This window comes from Taurulus bubalis (genome assembly GCF_910589615.1).
Source record: "Taurulus bubalis genome assembly, chromosome: 18".
Taxonomy (NCBI): domain Eukaryota; kingdom Metazoa; phylum Chordata; class Actinopteri; order Perciformes; family Cottidae; genus Taurulus; species Taurulus bubalis.
In genome coordinates, this window is record NC_136606.1 from 20,537,161 (window position 1) to 20,554,861 (window position 17,701).

Here is a 17,701-nt window from a genome sequence, read left to right on the forward strand (position 1 = left end):
TATGTAATGTAATAATATCTGACACCGTCCACGTCTGCTAGATCGTAACTATACATTTTGATTTCAGGAGATAAAACATTGCAATACAATTTCACCACGTGTCCATTACATAAACGTTAAAGTTACTCCAACCCTGCTTGCTGTAAACCAGCTGGCTGGTTAAAACAGTTCTAGATGCAGTGGAGGCGTTGTTACACATGTCTGTGCTCAAACATCATGGCTTATAAATACAAAAGTGTTCTTTCATTACAGACTAGTCAGCTAACAGCATTATTCGGGTCCTCAGGACACGTTTTCTAGCTAACGTGCTGAACTCCCCTGACAAGGTTAGCTAGCTTAAGCGCGGTGAGCATTGAATATACACGGGCCATGTGGAGGAATTGAGCTTCTCTCAAAAATGAGTAATGTCTATAAATGTGTTAAATAGACATCTCCCACCATATTTGAACAATTTAATAATGCGGGTACTTACCATGAGAGCGGATGTCGGTGGAGAAAGAAAAGAAAGAGCGACTGCATGAGGTCCGGTCCTTTTTATGCTTTTTATTCCACGAGGGAAGCCCTAATGGTTGCCTGTTGCCGTTACAACTATTTTTTTAAAAACTGGTTCAGTGCTGGTTGCCGATAAACCCGGTTGTCATGTCCTAGCCAGAATAGGCCCATGTCCGTAACAGCTACATCCGGGCCAGATATGGCAACAATGAATTGGGCCAAAGCTGGCTCACATTGGGCCGCATCGAGCCGGGACACAGCCGAGTCAGAGACACTCAGCCGCAATACGGCCGAGTCCGCTGGATACCTGGGAACCTGCGTATGAAAGCGCTTATTACTCTGCTTGTGATCAGAGAAAATAAATTACCAGAACGAGAGAAGTTGTTGGCCTGAATTATTCCGGCATCCAATTTATACACGTTAACAATAACCCAAAATCAAAGTTAATTTACTTTAAAGGTGCAACATATGAGAAATTCTTATTGCCTCTCAATGGCTTTCAACATGTTGGCGGTGAAAGCTATCAATGCTAACAGCGCTAAGAGTGCAAACTATTAAGAAAGGGCTGAGTTAGCAGTGTTTACTGTCATTGTCATGTAACCGCCGTATGAGAGCAGTAAGACCGGCGGCCATGAGTGGGGCACGCTCACGTGCACTAGCATACACTAACATGCACTAAAAGTAGACAAAGCAAGGAGACGCTGGGGAAAAACCCCACACACACAGAGAGTGTCTCTCTGCTCAGGTTCACCACTTTCTCTTCATATTTTAGTTTTAGATTTTGCTCCACTGCACTTTTACAGCCGAGATGCAATCAGGAAACATGGAGGAGCGAGAGGCTGGCTTAATCAAAGCTTCACCTTTCTTTAGCACCTCAATCCCTACATGTCAAGGAAAAAGCTTTCCAGGCACAGATGTAGATGTTCTTCCCTGCAGAAAAGGGAACCCCTCTCCCCTGTCATTTTTGCGACACCTCGGCCATACTTCCCACGGGGATGAGCGCCACACTCAGCCTCCATCTGAACAACACCAAAGGGATTAGCGTGCGCTGAGAGCAGCCTGACTCAGCTCCCATGTGAGGGAGCTCGGCTGGACGCATAAGACTAAAGTGCTGTCATGCACATATTTCAGTCTGCTCTATGGTTTTATTATTTTATCAATATTTAATGATCTAAACGCAAAAGACTAGACTGTCATTCTCCAGAGGCTTAGCCGGATATGCAGCCATTTTAGGCTTAAACGTGGGAGTGGGACATTGATTTATATGTGGAATTTAAAAACAACATGGTGGCTAGTTCCTTTGCTAAAAAAACAACACAAAAAGACACATTTATTTTTCCAACCACAGGCAGTAACTTCATGCTGCATGCCAAGTGTGTTACTTTGACATCTCCACACATGCAGCTGTGATGGTTGGTGCATTTTTATCTAAATATGTAAATGGGGTTTTTGCAGATGTAATTTGGGAAGGAGCAACGCTTTGACCCTCATTCACTGTGAAGTTAATACCGTATAAACACATCCATCAAGCCAGGAGGTGATGCTCCATCACTGCTTCAATGCTGAATCCAGACATTGTACAGTACATTACATGCAGCCTCCAGCACTTCCTGGATTATTCTGTGTCGTCAAACTTGTTGCCCACGGACGCATCAGTCATGTGAAGTCTTCTTCTTATAGGATCAGTTGTCCATTAAAATCCTGTATAATTATTGTTCCCTCACCAGCAGCACTGATGCACTAGAGAACATCCCACCAGCTGTACCATAGAGACCTCATGTGCTTTTAGCAAAGGTCAGGATGTCAGAGCAGATGTGTTCGTGCCGAGGTAAACCTCAGAGAGCACTGCAGGGATTCTGTCTCACTGTGAGTTTGTATATCTGGTCTTTTATCCAATGATTTATTGACAGTTTAAAACTGTGTTGGAGGAATGTTACAGAGAACAATAAGAGCCAGCAGCTTGGTACCTTTAGTTTCCTTAAGCCGTCTGCAGTCCAGCAGCCTGGCACTAGCCACTGACGCTCTTTGTTAAACAATTGAAAACACCATTTGAATCATCCACTTATGTTACCCCTTCTATAATACCAATCCAATATTCAGAGCATTAATATAGCAGCAAACAACTTGTTTCTAAGTAAGGATATAATGGAGTAATGTCTCCCTGAATGGAGGATACACTTGCTTTTCCTCTGAGTGTTATAATGCAAGCTTGTTTGTGAATGTTTGACACAACAAAGTACAGTTGTGCTTGGCTTTTAGTGCATGTGAGTGCATGTGAGTGCACGTGAGCGTGCCCCTCTGGCTTACTCACTCCTGGAACTGCATTGCTCTCATACGGCGGTTACAGGTGATAACTGCGTCTCGACCAATGGGGTCGATGCAGAGGCGTAGCGCCGACTGTTAGCTCTGTTAGCACTGTTAGCTCTGTTGATGTTTGTATTTACATTCCCATACAAATGCACACACATTTCACTCCATCTTATAGTACCATATTTACTTTTGTCAATAGGAATAATATACTTTGCACATCTGGGGTCACATAGTGACAACACACTTGATGTGTACATTTGTATGATTTGGTCATGGTAACCTTCAGACACAGCTCTACTTAAATACACCTCACACATGGACAACAGTGTCATTGGAGAGAAGAACTTTTTTCAATTAAACCCATTTCTGTGTGGAGCTCGAAGAATAAAAGAGGCAAATAATTCCAACTGTGATATTCCAGCATTCCAATGCTGTGTTCACACCAAACACAAATAAAATAATAATCATAAAGCTGAATCCATCTGTACAATAACGTATCTGTTTTTGGTTTCGTTTAGAGGCCATAGTTGGCAGACAAGAGGTTTGAGAGGGGAGACCAGTCCCCAGATCTCTAAACCTCAGGCGCTCTACGGTACAACGTGTTGATGGAGCTGCTGCCGTGTTCGCTGTGCTGGATGCACACAGATCGATTCAGAAAACAAGCATTTTGAAAGTTCTTTGCTTGTCATCTTACGAATAGAACTAACATAACATGAATTCAGACTTTTCACACATCTGCATCCTTTTTATCCGTTTATTGCAATTTAATTGCAGCACAAGTGTGTGTTCATACAGCACACATTGGCTTGGTGTGAAAACATGACACAACATGTCTGGTAAAATGTGGCCGTGTGGTTACACGCTAAAGAGGCGTTTGGAGCCTCAAAATGTCTTATAATGAATTTACAAAACAAATGTGTTTCTATATTAACTTAGAAATGACTTACTAACTAGAATGAACTCTGTAAATATCATTTGTATTTTATTGAATGGATTACTACTTCAATAAAATAAGCATTCTGGTATAGAACTCCCATAATAGATCAAGTTGTGGATGTTGTTGACTATTAAAAAACAAGAAGTATAAACTGTGTTAGCCAGCTGTGTTCTTTCTGCAGGATAGTGCACCATGTGGCCCCAGAGGGCCTCATGGAATACATATCATTGAATATTGACATGTCACTATTCTGTCTCTGCCGGCGTATGTATTATAATAGAGATATGAGTCACTCCTTGTTATAATCTATTATGTCTATGATGTGGGCTGAAGGAGGAAGCATCCGTCCTCACCGCAGCAGCGTGCCGATCAGCTGACGGCGCTCTGTAGGTGGCGCTCTTTGCTAACGAGCAAGTTCTTGTTCTATTTACAGAATATGACAATGCCCGTTATCTCTACCTAAATAGTCGTGCTAGATACACTCCAGTGTTCACTTTGGAAATTAAACATGTTGAAAGGCCCGTGCTTGGTCTTTGATGTTGAATAAAAAAGCGTCTCAGCCGCTGCGTTTCCTCTTCAAGGCAACGCTCAGGAGGATTGTGTTCTCCGCGAGGGCAAAGTCACAGAGACTCTGATCTGAGAGCCGGGTTCACACATCAGGCATCAAGGCACAGCACCAGCACCACAGGCTTATTATGCATTCAAATTAAACACTTTGTCAAGACAAAGATTCACAAAAAATCTATTTAGTTTCATGTTCTTCAATAAGAGCCGACCTAAACATACAGGAAGCAAAGGGACGAGTTCCTTCAAAGTTTAAGGGAGAAAAACAAACTTAACTTAATGCTTTTCCTGTGTTTTGCTTTATTACTAATGTACTACTAATTATATTAATAAAAAGAAGAAGATCTATCAGACAAGGAAAGCAGTGGCAGAACGCTCGAGCCAATGGAACATGAAACACACTTGATAAATAAAATAAGAAGTAGAACAAATAGAATGCATCATATAAGATGGTCAAATAAAAGCCACTGAATAATAATCATAATGAGAAGATCAGTATCCATGTTCACAGCATGAAAATACACATCAACACGTCTTCAACCTCCTCTACTCGGTTATTATCTTTTAGAAATCAGCGATGGAGTTTTATTTTTAAGACAAACATCTCGTCACTACTTCTCTGCAGTCTGCTCCTCGTCTCTGAGGCTATAAATAAACAGACCGACGGACACTGACTCCCCACCGGCCTTATTACACCGCAGTGATGAAAATACAAACGCCATAATACCCCTGTTAGAAATCTACAATCAGACCCAGTAAACCAATCAGGTTTTAGGTTAGAGTTGTGTTGCCTGAAGCTGCAGGGACAGGTTTGGTTATTTTAAATGAAGTACTTTCTCTCTCACTGTGCCAGACGTCTCTTATTATATTATTATATCCATGTTCTTATTATATTATTATATCCATGTTCTTATTATATTATTATATCCATGTGTGTCGCGTAAAACGTCCGGAGAAAAACAGCTGCGTCAATCCTTTCATCAAAATGAGAAAGACCTCTAGTGGCCATAGGACTCGTGAGTATTGGCGGTCGAGGGTGAAGCAGAAAGTAGTGCGACTCCACGGAGGTCAGAGGTCAGACCTGTTGGCTTCCTGTTCTTTAAATACAGTCAGTTGGTTTATTTTTAACCCCGGACATAATCTCTCCCTCACACAGTCCTTTTGGAGAGCGGCAGCAGCAAAAGGACCCCGACCAGAAAGAGGAGCCTTTCTGTGCCTCCTCGATTCCTTTCCTCGCTTCCTCGCCTCACATCTTTGTCCCGCCTGCAGGAGATGAGAGCCGAGGAGGCAGGAGGCGTCGCGTTGAGTCGACTTCAGATTCAGATTCAACTTCATTGTCATTGCACAGAGTTCAAGTACTGGGACAACCACATGTAGTTTAGCACCTGACCAGATTCAAACGTGGCATAAAGTGATAAGAATGTACAGATTTAAAACAGTTTTCTTCGCATGCAGGACGTCGCCCCCAAGCAAAGCGACCGGCTCCGAAAGGCCACGCCTTCTGAGCGGCCGCTGCACTTGAACACAAATGCGTGCATTAATGTAACTTTGCCCCTGAGAACGCTGCGACATGAAGGGTTCAGCAGCGCTGGGTTCACATCAGGACGCGTCGGGTCTACTGCAGCCAGTCGGCTCGGACTCCCTCATTACAGTCTATCCCCGCTCTAATCCCACAGAAAGTTGAGAAAGCATATTAAATGGAAGTGAGGGAGAGTTGCTACTGTTGCTAATTGGATTGCAGCTGGCGGGCGTTGGCTTGGCGGCACAATGGGAGCAAATGAGAGAACCGGCTGATTCTCTTTGAGGTTAGTTATTATTAGGCTCTGACGGGGAGATACTTCACTCATCAAGTGGGCTTTTTAACCGTAGACTGGATCGTGTGTTTCTATAACTGTATTGTGTGTTTCTTTAACCGTAGACTGTATTGTGTGTTTCTTTAACTGTAGACTGGATTGTGTGTTTCTTTAACCGTAGACTGTATTGTGTGTTTCTTTAACTGTAGACTGGATTGTGTGTTTCTTTAACCGTAGACTGTATTGTGTGTTTCTTTAACTGTATTGTGTGTTTCTTTAACCGTAGACTGTATTGTGTGTTTCTTTAACTGTATTGTGTGTTTCTTTAACCGTAGACTGGATTGTGTGTTTCTTTAACCGTAGACTGTATTGTGTGTTTCTTTAACTGTATTGTGTGTTTCTTTAACCGTAGACTGTATTGTGTGTTTCTTTAACTGTATTGTGTGTTTCTTTAACCGTAGACTGTATTGTGTGTTTCTTTAACTGTATTGTGTGTTTCTTTAACCGTAGACTGGATTGTGTGTTTCTTTAACCGTAGACTGTATTGTGTGTTTCTTTAACTGTATTGTGTGTTTCCTTAACCGTAGACTGGATTGTGTGTTTCTTTAACTGGATTGTGTGTTTCTTTAACTGTATTGTGTGTTTCTTTAACCGTAGACTGTTGTCACAACCGTCACTAGACGGTAGTGCTTTTATTTTGTTGTCTTGTCACTTCCTGTTTTACTTTGAAATCATCCTCCTGTGTCATGTCTGCTGTCTTTACTTCCTCATGTGTGATTACCTCTCCCTGCCCTGATGTGTTTCACCTGTGTCTCGTTAACTCCCCTCCCAGTGTGTATATATACTCTGTGCTTCACTTGTCTCGTTGCCAGTTCGTTTTTCTTCACCTGTGAGTCAACTTACCAGCGTTTTTCCTGCCTGATATCCTGTTCTGATTCCGACGTCCCTTCGTTTCCGAGTAAGCCCGATCCCTGCCTGTACCTCTGCCGAGTTTGACTGCCTTCCTGTGAATGACCCTGGACTGTTTATGTTGGCGATTCTCCTCTCCCCTGAGTGAGACAGCTGCTCTCACCACAGCGGGTCAGAGCCTTGCCGACCGGCCTCAGTCCCTCCCCAGTTACATCGGGAGAACCTTCGGCAGTCCTTCTCCAGAGACTCTATCCTGTTGCAATATTACCTTTATCAATAAAGGAATCCTTGTGAACTTTACTCTCTGCCTCGGGTCGTGCATTTGGGTTCTTTCACTAGTGCTCCGTCGTGACAGACTGTATTGTGTGTTTCTTTAACCGTAGACTGGATTGTGTGTTTCTTTAACTGTATTGTGTGTTTCTTTAACCGTAGACTGTATTGTGTGTTTCTTTAACTGTATTGTGTGTTTCTTTAACCGTAGACTGGATTGTGTGTTTCTTTAACCGTAGACTGTATTGTGTGTTTCTTTAACTGTATTGTGTGTTTCCTTAACCGTAGACTGGATTGTGTGTTTCTTTAACTGGATTGTGTGTTTCTTTAACTGTATTGTGTGTTTCTTTAACCGTAGACTGTTGTCACAACCGTCACTAGACGGTAGTGCTTTTATTTTGTTGTCTTGTCACTTCCTGTTTTACTTTGAAATCATCCTCCTGTGTCATGTCTGCTGTCTTTACTTCCTCATGTGTGATTACCTCTCCCTGCCCTGATGTGTTTCACCTGTGTCTCGTTAACTCCCCTCCCAGTGTGTATATATACTCTGTGCTTCACTTGTCTCGTTGCCAGTTCGTTTTTCTTCACCTGTGAGTCAACTTACCAGCGTTTTTCCTGCCTGATATCCTGTTCTGATTCCGACGTCCCTTCGTTTCCGAGTAAGCCCGATCCCTGCCTGTACCTCTGCCGAGTTTGACTGCCTTCCTGTGAATGACCCTGGACTGTTTATGTTGGCGATTCTCCTCTCCCCTGAGTGAGACAGCTGCTCTCACCACAGCGGGTCAGAGCCTTGCCGACCGGCCTCAGTCCCTCCCCAGTTACATCGGGAGAACCTTCGGCAGTCCTTCTCCAGAGACTCTATCCTGTTGCAATATTACCTTTATCAATAAAGGAATCCTTGTGAACTTTACTCTCTGCCTCGGGTCGTGCATTTGGGTTCTTTCACTAGTGCTCCGTCGTGACAGACTGTATTGTGTGTTTCTTTAACCGTAGACTGGATTGTGTGTTTCTTTAACTGTATTGTGTGTTTCTTTAACTGTATTGTGTTTCTTTAACCGTAGACTGGATTGTGTGTTTCTTTAACTGTATTGTGTGTTTCTTTAACCGTAGACTGGATTGTGTGTTTCTTTAACCGTAGACTGTATTGTGTGTTTCTTTAACTGTATTGTGTGTTTCCTTAACCGTAGACTGTATTGTGTGTTTCTTTAACTGTATTGTGTGTTTCCTTAACCGTAGACTGTATTGTGTGTTTCTTTAACTGTATTGTGTGTTTCCTTAACCGTAGACTGGATTGTGTGTTTCTTTAACTGTATTGTGTGTTTCTTTAACTGTATTGTGTGTTTCTTTAACTGTAGACTGTATTGTGTGTTTCTTTAACTGTATTGTGTGTTTCTTTAACTGTAGACTGGATTGTGTGTTTCTTTAACTGTATTGTGTGTTTCTTTAACCGTAGACTGGATTGTGTGTTTCTTTAACTGTATTGTGTGTTTCTTTAACCGTAGACTGGATTGTGTGTTTCTTTAACCGTAGACTGGATTGTGTGTTTCTTTAACTATATTGTGTGTTTCTTTAACCGTAGACTGTATTGTGTGTTTCTTTAACCGTTGATAATATAAATCCTTATATTCTGCAGATATTTTCCATTACTCTTCATGTCTATTAAAGTTCAGGTCAGCGAGGTCAGTATAACACAGCTATCAGCTGGAGTTGGTTGTGTCTATGAAAGGTCCAGTTCTCAAGGGAAGTCAGTCACACGCCTGCGCACTTCAACACTCACACCTGTTATCAGTGTGTTGACACTAGAGAAGCAGACGGGTCGTTGCACGGTCCAGTCTTGTGAGAAAAGATGAGGACATGATTCTCCTCCTCTTAGACAAGGTAGAGCCAATAGAAATGTTAGATGTTCATGACGGAAAACCGTGTATTAAAGAGCCGACCTTCCGGCTGTTCTGGGTGTTTCTGGACGGTCAACCTGCGTGTTGACTGGACGACTCCCTGCTGTCAAGATCGCAGCATTTGTTACTTTACTTGTGATCAAGGAAAATAAATTCCGAGAACGAGAGAAGTTGTTTGACTGAGTTCTTCCGGACGCTACACCAGGCATCCAATAATTGACACGCGCCAACACCGTAGACTGTATTGTGTGTTTCTTTAACCGTAGACTGTATTGTGTGTTTCTTTAACTGTATTGTGTGTTTCTTTAACCGTAGACTTGATTGTGTGTTTCTTTAACCGTAGACTGTATTGTGTGTTTCTTTAACCGTAGACTGTATTGTGTGTTTCTTTAACTGTATTGTGTGTTTCTTTAACCGTATTGTGTGTTTCTTTAATCGTAGACTGTATTGTGTGTTTCTTTAACCGTAGACTGTATTGTGTGTTTCTTTAACTGTATTGTGTGTTTCTTTAACCGTAGACTGGATTGTGTGTTTCTTTAACCGTAGACTGTATTGTGTGTTTCTTTAACTGTATTGTGTGTTTCTTTAACCGTAGACTGGATTGTGTGTTTCTTTAACCGTAGACTGTATTGTGTGTTTCTTTAACCGTAGACTGTATTGTGTGTTTCTTTAACTGTATTGTGTGTTTCTTTAACCGTAGACTGGATTGTGTGTTTCTTTAATCGTAGACTGGATTGTGTGTTTCTTTAACCGTAGACTGTATTGTGTGTTTCTTTAACTGTATTGTGTGTTTCTTTAACCGTAGACTGTATTGTGTGTTTCTTTAACCGTAGACTGTATTGTGTGTTTCTTTAACCGTAGACTGGATTGTGTGTTTCTTTAATCGTAGACTGGATTGTGTGTTTCTTTAACCGTAGACTGTATTGTGTGTTTCTTTAACTGTATTGTGTGTTTCTTTAACCGTAGACTGTATTGTGTGTTTCTTTAACTGGATTGTGTGTTTCTTTAACCGTAGACTGTATTGTGTGTTTCTTTAACCGTAGACTGTATTGTGTGTTTCTTTAACTGTATTGTGTGTTTCTTTAATCGTAGACTGGATTGTGTGTTTCTTTAACTGTATTGTGTGTTTCTTTAACCGTAGACTGTATTGTGTGTTTCTTTAACCGTAGACTGTATTGTGTGTTTCTTTAACCGTAGACTGTATTGTGTGTTTCTTTAACCGTAGACTGTATTGTGTGTTTCTTTAACTGTATTGTGTGTTTCTTTAATCGTAGACTGGATTGTGTGTTTCTTTAACCTTAGACTGTATTGTGTGTTTCTTTAACTGTATTGTGTGTTTCTTTAACCGTAGACTGTATTGTGTGTTTCTTTAACCGTAGACTGTATTGTGTGTTTCTTTAACTGTATTGTGTGTTTCTTTAACCGTAGACTGTATTGTGTGTTTCTTTAACCGTAGACTGTATTGTGTGTTTCTTTAACTGTATTGTGTGTTTCTTTAATCGTAGACTGGATTGTGTGTTTCTTTAACCGTAGACTGTATTGTGTGTTTCTTTAACTGTATTGTGTGTTTCTTTAACCGTAGACTGTATTGTGTGTTTCTTTAACTGTATTGTGTGTTTCTTTAACCGTAGACTGGATTGTGTGTTTCTCTAACCGTAGACTGGATTGTGAGGCGCTGTGTGGAGTTTGCATGTTCTCCCATCGTCAGCGTGGGTTTCTCCAGATTGACTACATTTCCCACAGGAGTAAATTAATATGTGAATGGTTGTTTGTCTCAATGTGTTAGTGATGCGATAGGGAACTGGCGACCAGTCGGTGGCCCCTGCCTTTGTTTGGCCCCTGCCTTTGGCCCTTGCCTTTGGCCCCTGTCAACTGGGATTGGCTCCGGCGGCCCTGCCACCCTGGATAGGATACTCAGTCACAGATGTCGTTGCCGGCTGGGTTCTTCTTCTGTTATACGTTGTTTATCTGGATTGTAAATTCAACACGAGAGCTAGAATGTCTCCACCACTTGAGTGGTCCATCCGGACCAAGACGAGTATCATCTTGAGCATAATCTTGTGTGAAGGATACACAGATATTTCACATTGGGGCAAATTAGGTTGTCTATATGTGGAAATGTTCTTTCATTCTGTTCAGCAAGCTTTACCGAAAGCCTTTAGAAAAGAGAGGAATACTAAAGGACTTTACTTGCTGAACAAGTTAAGGAACTTTTCCTTTCTCCTCTTCACTTTTATCTTTCCCAAACTTTGCTCAATTTAATTCCATTATTTAAATGTTGTTCTTCTGCTCCTCTTTCTGTTGGACTTTGCCCACTTGTAGGTTGTATCGGGATTGTAGTTTCCTAATTGTTCAATGTTATCCTGATCTTTATGGTGAAAACCCTAAAAAACACGTCCTGTATCACAATATTGATGTCAGTGAGCATCAGCCATAAAGCAACACGCTTACAGAGTGCATCCGACAGACCAGGTGAAGCAACAGGGAGTTCACCATCTCCTTCAGGATGACGGAGCTGGTCCGAGCTCTAGTGCCTGGAGTTCCCAGTCACTGTTCCCAGTCACTGTTCCCAGTCACTGTTCCCAAAACAACACAGTTGCATGAATTCAGTCGAATGAATTCCAAAGTCATCACACAACAAGCTAAAGTGTCTCAAAATAAAACTTCAAGTATGGGTACATGGTTAGGGTTAGAAAAAGATGATGACTTGGGTTAAAATCATACGTAACTTAAGACTTAACTTACATATGTAAGTTAAGTACGTTATGCAACAATAAGAGGTTTTGGTTTCACACGCTGCCTCCTGAGTGAACGTCCTGTGTTTCTTTCATCCATTCCAACCGCTTCCTTCTGGACACGTTGTGGCTCATTTTACGAAGTCTAGTGCAACACTAATGCCCAAAGGCTATGGAACGCATCCGTTTCCCCCAGAGGGCGGCTGGACGTGAGGATGCACTGCAGGTTGGTCAATCATACATTTTAGGAATCACTTGCTTTTACGTGTCTGTACATCTTGGATGTGCAGCACTTTCATGAATCAGAATCAGAATCAGAAACCGTTTATTGCCAGGAATGTTTGCACAAACGAGGAATTTAGTTGGGCGGAAGGTGCAGACATTAGACATTAGACGAGACAACAATCAACGACAGCAACAGTGCAATGATGTCTAAATCAGATAAGGATAAAGTGCTCAGACAACAGATAACATTAATATAAGTGTATGTTAAAGTGGCGTGTGTTTAAGTTAAAGTTAAAGTTAAGTGTATGTGGCATGAGTGTTTGAATATGAATTGTGCAGTGGAGTGACCGGTAGGAGGAGAGAAAGGAATAAAAATACAAATAAATGGTCCGAGAATAGTCCTGTGATGGTAGAGACAGTCAGTGGGGAACCCGGGCTCTGTTGATGAATGAATGAATATGAATGGATATATACTTTATTAATCCCCAAGGGGAAATTTAGTGTCGCGTAGCAGCCATTTACACAGAAAATAAGATAAGATATAAAAACAACAGGGATGAAAGATATATGCAATAATAATACTGATAGAATAAAGATAAAAATAACAACAACAATAAAATAGCTGTATGAAAGAAAGAATAACAGAGTATTAATTTAGGAATTTAATTTAATTAACCTGAAACAGTAGAGGTGCAAGAGTGCAAGTATGTATGTGCATATTAAGGTGTAAATGCAAATATAATAAAATAAAAATAACAACAACAAACAATAGGAGAGTGCAAAAATGCAATAAATGTATATAATATGATATGTTAAGTGTTAAGTGTAGGTACCTATGTACAGTGTTTACAGTGATTAATCCACAGAGGAACTAGCAAGCGGTGACTTGTTGTAAAGTCTTAATGTCGTAGGCAGGAATGTTTTCCTGTAGCGGTCCTTGTTGCAGCGGAGCATGAGGAACCTCTTGGAGAAAGTGCTCCTCTGACCCTGCAGCAGGTGGTAGAGAGGGTGGTCCAGGTTGTCCAATATGGACAATAATGTCTTCAGCGTCCTCCTCTCCACCACCTGCTCCAGAAACTCCTGCTTGCAGCCGATGATGGAGCCTTCTTAACTAGCTTGTTTAGTCTGTTGGTGTCACCGGCTCCAATGCTGCTCCCCAGCAGACAATGGAGAAGTACAGGGCGCTGGCCACCACCGACTGGTAGAACATCTCCAGCATCTTGCTGCACACATTGAAGGATCGAAGCTTCCTCAGGAAAAAGAGTCGACTCATCCCCTTTTGTAGACAGCGTTGATGTTGGCCTTCCAGTTCAGTCGGCTGTCGATGGAAACACCAGGTACCTGTACTCCTCCACCATGTGATGAGACACCAGGTACCTGTACTCCTCCACTATGTGATGAGACACCAGGTACCTGTACTCCTCCACCATGTGATGACACACCAGGTACCTGTAGTCCTCCTCCATGTGATGAGACACCAGGTACCTGTACTCCTCCATGTGATGAGACACCAGGTACCTGTACTCCTCCATGTGATGAGACACCAGGTACCTGTACTCCTCCATGTGATGAGACACCAGGTACCTGTACTCCTCCATGTGATGAGACACCAGGTACCTGTACTCCTCCATGTGATGAGACACCAGGTACCTGTACTCCTCCACTGTGTCCACGTCCTCTCCCAGAACACTCAGAGGACTAGGAGCTGTTGTCTTCCTCCTGAAGTCCACCACCATCTCTTTGGTCTTAGCCACGTTCAGAAGCAGGTGATTCTCACTGGCCCACTTCACAAAGTCACTCACCACTGCCCTGTACTCCTCCTCCCGTCCATCCCTAATACACCCGACCACTGCAGAGTCATCAGAGAACTTCTGCAGATGGCATGACTCCGTGTTGTACTGGAAGTCAGTGGTGTACAGGGTGAACAGGAAGGGAGACAGAACAGTTCCCTGTGGGGCTCCAACATCACTGACCACCGTCCCAGACAGCACACGGCCCATTCTGACACACTGTGGTCTGCCTGTGAGGTCGTCAGTGATCCAGGAGATGGTGGACATGTTAAACCCCACCACCCGTAGCTTCTCACTCAGTAGCAGTGGTTGGATGGTGTTAAATGCACTGGAGAAGTCAAAGAAAGTGACTCTCACAGAGACACCTGTTCCATCCAGGTGCGACTGAGCTCGTTGCAGCAGGTAGATGATGGCGTCGTCCACACCCACATGAGGCTGGTAAGCAAATTGTAGAGGGTCCAGCGACGATTTCACCTGCGGTCGGAGGTGAGCCAAGACCAGCCTCTCCAGCACCTTCATCACATGGGAGGTGAGGGCTACCGGTCGGTAGTCGTTGAGGACGGATGGAATCGACTTCTTCGGGACAGGGACCAGGCACGACGTCTTCCACAGCACCGGGACCTCCTCCTGCCTCAGGCTGAGGTTGTAGAGGTGCTGCAGGACACCAGACAGCTGGGTGGCGCAGGTCTTTAGGACCCTGGGGCTGATGCCATCAGGTCCTTCAGCTTTGCTTTGGTGGAGTTTCTCCAGCTGTAAAACGAAAAAAAGAAAAAAAGCTAGTTTACTGATCTCAAGCTAGCGTCTTTTCTCTAACGATGTGCATATAAAGCTTGGTCATATGAAGGTGCTCATTTTATCCAGAGTAGCATTACACCAGCAGCTGATTGACGAGCATTCACACAGTACAAGTTCTCTTGGGAGACAAAGTTAGCGACAAAAGCCTCATTTACTAAAAGTTCCTTACAGGTCGATCCTCTTTGGGAGCTAAAGCATCTTTAGAAGCTCCAGAATGTGCAGGAGGAACTAACACATGTCATACTTTAACCGTTTCTTTTTCAATTATTCTTAGAATGTTATAGTTCCGTCATTAACATGATGTTCTGTTTATTTAGTTTGAATGTTTAAACAAGGAAATCACATGTGAACTGTTATTTGCACGTGAAGCTTTGCTTTCACTCGGGACGATTTCAAGCATGAAGCGTTTATACATACTGACACTTTGTGATGCATGTATTCTTACAGCTCACACACTTTGTGTGTTTAGCTTCATCTACAACACCACAGACAGTCGACGATAGGAAGCATGTGCTTTTGCTCTTAAGTCAACCTATTGTTATGGTAAACAAGTATAGAAATGCACTCTTAGCTTCTCAGACTGATCGATAATATGAGTTTATTATGCAGAGTATGCAGAGTCACATTTGTTGACATCTTGTAGACGGTCTGAGTGAGTTTCCCTCCGTCCTGCTGTTCCCCCTCTGGGTGATGTAACGAGGCATTGGGGAGCCAGACGATTCATAATACATACCTCGTGACTGTTTGAAGCAAATGTTCTTAAATTGCAGCTATTAGTTCTGAATTATTATAGGAAAAGGTTGAAGAGTACAAGGGCAGTGAAGGTGTAACACGCACCAGACTCGCTAGCTCTCTATCACTTAACATGCTACCTAGCATGCTGCATGAGGAATGGCTCCCTTTCTTTACCTCCCTCTCTTTACCTCCCTCTCTTTACCTCTTTACCCCCCTCTCTTTACCCCCCTCTCTTTATCTCCCTCTCTTTACCCCTCTCTTTACCCCTCTCTTTACCCCCCTCTCACTCAGGTGTATGTACGACTTGTTGGAATATTCATCAAGTTACTCTGGAGTTGCAGGTCTGCAGAGGAGAGTTTGTGTCGTCGCATTTCTACCCTTATTGGAAAAGGTCCATTATTGTGTTGGGGAAAAGAGATCAGGTATTAATGAGTAGCATTAATAAAAGTGTGTGTGTCTGTGCTCTTGTACATAGTGAGGACCGAAAATAGTTTTCAACCACAGAGTGAGGACATTTCTGCTGTCTGATAAACTGATAACCAGTTTAGTTACTCTAACCTCAACCTTACAACTCCAGTTATGCATTTTGCTGAGGGAATGCTGTGTGTGTGTGTGTGTGTGTGTGTGTGTGTGTGTGTGTGTGTGTGTGTGTGTGTGTGTGTGTGTGTGTGTTTTAAAACAAATAAACAGAGATGGGGAGAGAGCGACCAAGGAATAGTTTGTCATAACAGGCAGCAGTTTAATAATGCAAAAGATAATCTTTAAAGTCTTTTAAGTTGGTTATGAGCCGGCTCACGGGAAAACCTGGCGCAACATGAAAAGTGAGACTCCCAAGAAACGCCAGCAGCCAGAAACACGCAGCCTTCTAAAAGTGTATGAAAAGTTTCAGCTTCAGAGTGGGCTAACAGAACAACAATAAAGACAAGATGTTCAGTGCTGATTGCGTGTTTTAATGATATCATTGCTGTCACTCAACACAATAGAGGCTGAGAAGTTAGTGGCTGGGATGAGGGGCCAGAACCCAGAACCTCGTCACCAGACTAGAACTCTTATCACAGGTTTCTGGTTATCTGTTTTTATCTTACTCTGAGCAGAGGTAACCAGCCGTTTCACAAGCATGATGCAACTTTCCTTTGAAGGAGCCAACGCAGTCAGAAATGCTGTGCACTGCATTTGGTTCATCAGCCACGAGGCGGACCGGGTACCAAAGAGGAGACCAGCGGGGCCAAAAGCCAGTGCTTCCTGCAGGGTTCACACACAGGGGCTGGAGACTCTGACATCACAGCTGAGCCAATCACAGCATGACAACAGCCGCTGAACAAATGGAAAACCCTTTTCTGAAAATCATTTTGATGCACAGCGTCACACCACCACGAATGTGCAGCAGATGGAGTGCAACTAATGCAATAAGTAATAAAACACACACACACACAAAATGGACAACAAGGCCGGACACTTGTCCATATGAGCATGAGAAGATGAACAATCTAAATATTTCATAATTTCAAGGGTATTTGGTGTTGCCAATTTGTTGAGGACACAAAGATTAAATGCCAGACAGCATCAAGTATAAAAAAGTTAATCCACGAGATTTAAAAAAATATATGTGTAACAATGACAAGTAAATAAATGAGTAAATGATGAGTGGTCGTCACGCAACCACAAGGTAGCCGGCTCGATCCCCAGTCCCCCCATAGCTCACATGTCGAAGTGTCCCTGAGCAAGACACCCAACCCCCAGCTGCAAGTGGTCCCAAGGGGACTAATAAAGTGCATGTTTCTTTTCGTTTATTTTTCTTTAATATCGTTGCTGTCAAACTTAAAAATGAAAAGGTTCTATCCTCTGCTATCAGTTCACATTTCTGACCCGGGCCACTGCAAAACCCCATTATATTCATTTAGCCAAATGTAAAGATTAAGATGAGCAAAAGCCTTTCAGACTATGCACTAGTTGGTTTGTGTCCGACAGAGAGCTGCAGCAAACAGACAGGGTGCTGTGTGTCAAACCCACAATTGAGATGCATATTCTGAATGCGTTGCACGTCCCAAAAATGATCCTAAAACCAAAATATTATTAAGCATTATCCCACGTGTATTTGGAAAATGCTATATGACCCATATCAACTTTTTAATATTGTTATATTCAGCATCATGGTGGAACATCAGTGGTTATGGGACAGGCAGTGACGAACATGTCTGACAATGAAACGCTCCATAGAGTTGAGGGAAACAGAGTGGGGATAAGTCGTTGT